The sequence below is a fragment of the Mauremys mutica genome, chromosome 9 (assembly GCF_020497125.1).
Source record: "Mauremys mutica isolate MM-2020 ecotype Southern chromosome 9, ASM2049712v1, whole genome shotgun sequence".
In the NCBI taxonomy this organism is placed as follows: domain Eukaryota; kingdom Metazoa; phylum Chordata; order Testudines; family Geoemydidae; genus Mauremys; species Mauremys mutica.
In genome coordinates this window covers 79,729,629-79,737,051 of record NC_059080.1, presented here as the reverse complement: position 1 = coordinate 79,737,051, position 7,423 = coordinate 79,729,629, and the positions used below count along the sequence as shown (strand labels likewise).

The following is a 7,423-nucleotide window of genomic DNA, read 5'->3' as shown; positions in this document are numbered from 1 at the left end:
TTTTCCATGATTTTATTTTATTTCAGTAGGAAATGAACTTAAGATAATCTTTCCTCCCATACTGTATGGATCCCAAACTTCATAGCCTCCGATTAATACATGGTGTAAGCTGGTGGGGCCCTTCCTTTGTGTCTGCGTCTGGGGAGGAAGGGGCTGCTCCAGCCTTCTCGAAGCAGAACAAGAGCAGGGGAATTAGCAATTCACAAGGGGGGTCTGTCCTTCAAGCAAGGGTGGGCCATACACAGTCTGGGCTCTGGCTGGTGACCCGGGTGGGCTGCAGTTGTCTACTCACCCAGCCCTTAAGCAGGGCGGAGCTGCCACCAGTTAAGGCTCTGGCCTGCAATCAGGCAGAGCTGCTGTAGTCTATTTCCCTGGCCTTTAAGCAGGGCAAGGCAGCCAGGGCTCTGGCCTGCAATCAGGCAGAGCTGTCATACCAGCTCAGTGTATGGGCTCAGGCAAGGGGTTGAGCGGAGGAGCACAGGCCTTCTGGCCTACAGAGGGGGAGTACTGCCACCCCAGGGGTGGGGTGACAGGGGCCCACCAGACTCCACTGCGTCCCAACCCAGGGCCCTATCAGTGGCAGGGTCAGCGGTGATCTGCCCGCAATATGCTGACCTGGTTTCAGGCTCAGGCTCTAGCAGACTACTGCCTGGTTCCCCCGGGTTGCTTCCTTCTCTCCCCCTCGGGCGTACCTGTGTCCAGATGTCAGCCTCAATCTCCCCTGGGTACACTGCCAAGGCTAGTGGTAGCAGTTCCTCCACATCAAGAATGTCAGGGCTCCCTAGAAGTTCAGTCTCCCCCGGGGCAACAGAGATTTTTCCTAGCGCTCCACTCCAGAGGTGGGGAAGAAGTGTCTGTCTCCTCCAGCAGCTCCCTTCTAATTCATCTGCTGGGCCGGTCTTAATATTTCCTCTTCCTGTCCCATCCCTCTGCTTCCAGCATGCGGGGCATAGCCCTCCCAGCTCCACCCACCAGGAGCCTTGCAGTGAAGAGAAAGAAGTTGATGTTTTTCTAGCAGTATGAAGTGCAAGACATCAATGGCCAGCTCATTGAAAATGATGATTTTTAAAAAAAAATTTTTTTAGAACTTTAGGTTATTTAAACCTAATGTATTACATAAAATAATATTAAATAAATGTAAAGGTGGCAAAGTCAAGCACTGAAAAGACAAGAAATTCCAGAATTAAAGTAGCCCATGAAGCTTTAATTTGGCCTCCTTTTGTGTATTCATTGAAACAGTTTTTAATTACATAATCACATTTTTCCCCACACACTGTCTTAATTAAAAAACCTTGAAAAAGAAAACCAAACAAATTCTATCATGTGTCCTTATACTGATCACCAGCTTCCATCATTAGTAGGGTTCAGACTTTGATTCACAACACAAATACCTCTGCCACTGGAGTTTATGGGTAAGTGGTAGCAATAGTAGGTTGTCATCCTCTATGTGGACCAGCCTGCAGTGGGGAATGAGACACATTTTGCAGTGAGTTTGACAGCTATTTGCTGACAGCAGGGGATGTAGAGACTCAAGACTCTTGGGTTCCATTCTACGTTTAAATCCCTGCTTCAAAGCGTCGAGGACTTCTCAATGAAACCGTTGTAATATTTTTTTTTAAACAGACATAGGCAAACATTTTTCTTAACCTTGTTCAGAGAAATGACTGAACAATTTTAGCTGAAACTTAACCCCCCCATTCCACCCCCCACAAGGCAGACACCCAGCATGAAAATTTTCATCCAGAATTTTGAGAGGTTGGCAAAGTTAAAAGCAACTGAAAACAAGACCGTATAATGGGAAAGGTCTGGCAATCTTAACTATAGATGGCACTACTAGCCCTAGTTAGCACCATATGGAAGGATTTTTTTTTTAAAGTGACATTTATTTTGACAGTGTCTAAATATTTTTCATTTTTATTATGACTTGGTAAGTTGTTTGTCGTCTCATTAATGGTCAAGAGAAAACAATAATGAATGTGTGTTGCTATGATTAATATTACCAAAAGAAAATAGTTTAACATCTCTTTTTTAATTGAGAGTGACAAATTTTGAATTGCAGTTGAAACCATCTTTGATTTGAAGAATGAACTAATCTGAGAGTTCGGAAATTATTTTCACGAGTTTAATAATTGCTAGGATTTCTCACTGAATATTTATGATGTGTATAATAGAGGGACAAATTAGTTTTTGTTAAAAAAGCTCTGTTAAAATTCAAAGTATTCTGTCACCAATGTAAAGGTTTAGATGGGTGCTATACCACTGGAATTTCAATGAAGTTACACTGTAGACCTGGATGTGTATCCAGAGATATTAAGGTACCATATAAAGGAAAAATATCAGAACCCGACTAGTATGATGTAGCTGCTTATTTACTGGTGTGCATCTTAAAATACAAACTTGTTACACCCAGATCTTGAGTTGGGCAGGCACTAGGGTCCGATTCTATTCCCACTGAAGTCAGGGGGAATTTTGCCTAAATTGGCCAGAGTTTCATAAAAAGTCCTCTGTGGTTTATAACCCTTTTGAGCTGGAACCAGGTTTGAGTCAATCTGAATGATTTTACACATCAAAAAACAAAAAAATCAAGCAAAACCACAAATCTGACAATTTAATATGGAACCTCCTCACCTTGCAAGAGTGAGACCATAAGTCACATTTGCAGACCAGGAACCAATAGTAGCATTGAGAATCCAACAGATTTTCCACCCAGCCTTTAATACAGGGTTTTAAAGCACTCTTGGTGCCCACAGGTTCCTCTCTGGGAGGAAAGCATTTAACACTGTGTCCTAAATACAGTTATTAGAGCTGAACCTAAAATTTTGGGGGAAAGATGTGTTAAAAGTCAACCTGAGAAACGTTTTTTGTCGCCAAAATGAAAACCCAAAAGACCGATTTTGGGTTCCATGTAAAGTTTCATTCAAAAGAATATGATTGTTTTCAGGGTTTTTTGTGTTTTGTTTCTGGATATTCCCCCCGCCACACACACCACACCTTGTTTTTAAAATACATTTCAAATAGCTAAATTTCAAAAAAGAAAAGTCATTTCAAAATAAAGTGTCAAAATGTTTCATGTAGAGAATAGCAAACTGAAATATTTTGCTTTTTGAATTCATTAATAGTTTTTGTTGATCTCAAACTGCATTTTTCAGCAAATAAACTATTTGTCCAAAATTTTGCCCAGGTCTAATGGTGATTTCATGAACAAGAGATGCTGAATTTAGCTCAAAAACTCTGCTCAGTACCAAGCAGAGTGGAGAACATTTTGTCTCTGATTGAAAGTAGGAACCTCCCCTCACCCCATATCTCTTCCTCTTTTATTTTCAAGATACCAAACCTCCATATCCCCTAATCAGCTGTGCTCTTTCAGGCCTTTTAATGCAGCAGTGTGCCATTCATCTAGTACAAAGACTTATGGCTGAATTCTCCTCCTTTCACCAGTATAAATCAGGACTAGCTCCACTGAAATTAATGGAATTAAACTAAGATAAAGTCAGTGTGAGATCAGAATCAGATCCTTAGTATTCTCAACCAGTGAGAAATAATCTGGATATTGTAACAGAGGCCCAAAAGAGCAGCAATCCCCCACTTTAAAAAAAAATCTAAGATGTATAGATACTAGCAGTCTACTGAACAGTGATAGTCAAGATCAAAGTGACCCCCTGCTAATCTGTTCCTATAACAAAGAATTTCATAGTTGAACAACTCTAAGATGTCACTAAAAATTAAAAAAAAAACATAGGACAAAAAGAGGGCACATGTTCTCCACTAGTTTTGAAATAGCTACAAGTTCAGACACATAGTGACCTTCCAAAAAAGTCAAAATATGTATTTGTTTTTGGCCCAGATAGCAGAGTATCATTAAAATAATTTTCATTGAAGGATCAAAAAGGATCCATTTACAGGAAGCACTGTATACACTCTCCTGTGACCAAAGGGTTGAGAATCATTAAACAAACTCAAATTTAAGCCTAGGATTAATGAAATAAGTAAAGGATCACCATCCGAATCTTGATTCGCCCACTAACCATCTGCTGCCTGGAGGCTATATTCCCAATAGTTCAGCTGAGACATGCAAAAACCCAAACCAAAACACAAAACGAACAATCCCCCCTCCAAAACTGGTTTAATATAATGATCCGATTAGCTTGTCCACAATATCTGTTGTTATAAGTTGATTAGCCTCATGGACAGACTGTGTGTGTGTGTGTTTATGTGCAATAATGAATGACTAAAAACACTGCCACCACAGTAAAGAATTATTCCATTCTTTTGGTTAAGTTGCAGACTCTTACATGTCTCAAGGCCTGCAATCTGCTATTAGCACTAGAGTTGGTTGGGAATTTTGACAAAACATTTTGTCAGAAAATGCTGATTTGTCAAAATCGAAACCTTTTGCAGAAAAATATCAGTTTCAACAAAAAAAAAATTTGTCAGGAAGATTTCTCAGGTCCAGGATGGAGTTTCTGATCAAGAGCCAATAGACTGATAGTGAGGGCACTCACATTGGATGTGGCAGAGCAGGGACTTGAACCTGAGTTTTCCACATCCCAGGTGAGTGCCCTGGCTATTCTGCAGTGTGCCTCTTTTGTGGAAAAAAAAAAACTCTAAAGGTTTCCATTTCATTCCAACGTAGACTAAAACCTAGTTCCAAACCCTTCAATTTTTTGCAAAAACTTTTTTTCCAGCCCTCCCTAATAACACTGAACAGTTACAGATATGTTTACATCACTGCAATAAAGTCCAGGTATTTATTGGACTGGACTGTATTGAACAGACAAGTTCTAAAGTAAACGTTCTCAAACTTTGCTTAGGCTGACCCACATCTTAACAGCGATATTGTCTCCTATGACACGTTTCCTCTCATTGATGTTTTTTCAGACCACTCTCCTTTTGCAATCCTGCAACATCCCTTGGCAAGTACAGCAATTTGCTTGCATGGAAAAAAAAGTGATACAAGGGAAGTATCCAGCGTATCACTTTTCTCCATGCAGGAAAATCACCACCAGGTGACCAGTCACAAGCTACCAGCAAGTGGTCTGCAGACCACAGCATAGGAACCACTGTTTAACATATTTGTATTTTATGAAGGCTATATAAGCGTTGAACAAAGGGTGTGAAAAGGAGAGAGACAAACTCCAGTTTAGAAAGTCCAACAGCACTTTCCATTTTGATACATTTAACAAATATATTTGTTTTTCCCCATATTTACATCCCCACCCTATACTTACTGAGACTTACTGCCTGAGGTCACAGGCAAGACTCCCATGGTGTTCAATATATCCAGACCAATCCCCCAACCAGGATTTCTGCCAAAGCCCTGAAAGGTTGCAACCTCACCATGGTTTCATTACCCTCAATCCTTCCCTTGACTGAAGCTCTAAACTGCCTTTAACCCCAGGCTTTTTAAAAATATTCACTCACACTGTTCCCCAACATTTACCTTGGCTTTTATTTCATCCTGAAAACAGCCCTGTTACTTGCAGCTACAGTTCAACACACTAAACACAAGCACTTTGTTACCATGATAGTTTGCATACTAGAATCATGTATATCTAGATGCATCTTCTGGTTGGGTAGCATTCAAATATTGTATGTAGATTGAATGTGACTGTGGAATAGCAAATGACAAATAGGAAAAGAATTAAATCACACTACCAAACCCATCTTCCAAAGTACATGCTACAAAATGAAGGACTGCTGGTTTCCATCAAGATAATATCATTAAAGGCCACATTTTCAGGGAAGCCGAGAACTCACAATCAGGTCCACATTTTCAAGAGATCAATTCCCATTTAATCACCAAAATAAGCAGTCACGTTTTCAGAGAGCGTTCAGCACACGGGGAGCTGCATTCTTTTGAAAAACCTGGCCATAAGGATCACAACGACAGCTGAGCACTTTGAAATCTAGCCCCATTTATGGATAAGTAGAGCTGGGCAAAAATTTTCATTTAAAACTTTTTTTCGGACAAAAAACACAGATTCAGGTTGATCAAAATATTTTAAGAAATGTGTTGATTTTTCTGAAGTATTTTGGTTAAAAAACTAAAAAAAGCTTCTGAAAAAAATCTAAATATTTCATGCTGACATTTTTTAAATGAAACGTTTAGATTTCTCAATTCGAAAGGACTGGTTTGAATAATGATACAACCAGCATAAATCAAGGCTGATTTAAGGTGACTTTGCACTGCAAAACATTTCATGTGAACATATCACTAAGTAAATTAAAATTCTTTCCACTAGGTTCCTTAACATAGACCCCAGTGGTGTTCTGACAACTTGTGCTATCAAAAAAACCCATCAGAATCTTTGGATCATTACTTTCTACTGATAACACCGTCCATCCCCAAAAAACCTCTAAAGCACACATCATGTCTGAGTTTATTGGGACACCTCAAAAGTTATTAAAGAAATTATAGACCTACATTTCTCTAATAATAGCTTTCCTTATATTGTGCCTTCAGTTCCTCCTTCATAATGATTTAATTTTGCCTTCATAATGGTCTAATTAAGTAGTGTATGTGCCATTTACTTGTGTCTCCATGTGTTACTCAGAAGATAATAGAAAGCCTAATTTTGATGTTACACCAGTTTTACACTTTGAGAAAGACACTGTTTCTGATCTTCTTAAACCGCTGTAAAACTTAAGTAACTCCACTAAAGTAGATCAGAATCAGGCTCACTGAGTGTTTCTGAATAAAGTCTGTGTTTTGGCTTTTCATTCTCTCACTCCCCATTTTGCCCCCTTCCCCCTAACTTGTATAATTGGATTTGTTTGTCATACATCTCAAAGTACATGCCACCAATTTAGTTAGGGAAATGCATCTCTACTACATTTAAAGGCAACAAACCCTCTGCAGTCAAGTAAGATGTATTTATCTGATTCTGGTCTGAAGCTGATGTAACATTCTAGTCAACAAATTGCATACAGAAAATGTTATGTGACCATATACTGTACTCCAGAATTGAATAAAGTAAAATTGCTACAGCAATCTCTATCAATTTGTTTCCATTGATGGCATAGTTTAGGTTCACTTTATGTATATGATTTAGTTTCTGTGAGAATGTGCTCTATAGCTCAGTGTTAGCAGGCTGTATCTACTACATGAAGCCGCAGTTAGAGAAAAGTACATACTGTAACTCAAGTGAAAAAAAATCACGTACATCTTGGCATGTGAGATAAAGTGGCCACAGACTGCAGTAAATTATTCATCCTGGGAGACCATATTCAAGTTTTGTTTAACTGAAAAACACGCCATTTGCATCTTTTTTCATCCTGGCTTTAGGATTGTGCACACATACATACAGATGCAACTTCCAACCTCTGCAGGTGGCTACCCTGTATGTTAAGGACAATTCTATGGCTAGTTCTGGTGAAGGAAGACCTGCCACAAATGAAAGAGAAGACAACACCAGGAGAACTA

At 39.4% G+C, this 7,423-nt stretch overlaps 1 long non-coding RNA gene across 1 annotated transcript; it reads right to left on the bottom strand.

The window, feature by feature from the left end:
* Window positions 1–1,271: 1,271 nt before the first annotated feature.
* On the bottom strand, window positions 1,272–5,347 carry LOC123376939. The gene is made up of 3 exons (XR_006582001.1): window positions 5,229–5,347; window positions 2,629–2,811; window positions 1,272–1,457 (listed from the first exon to the last, which is right to left on the bottom strand). It is a non-coding gene; the product is annotated as an uncharacterized LOC123376939 (long non-coding RNA).
* Between the last annotated feature and the right edge of the window lie 2,076 nt (window positions 5,348–7,423).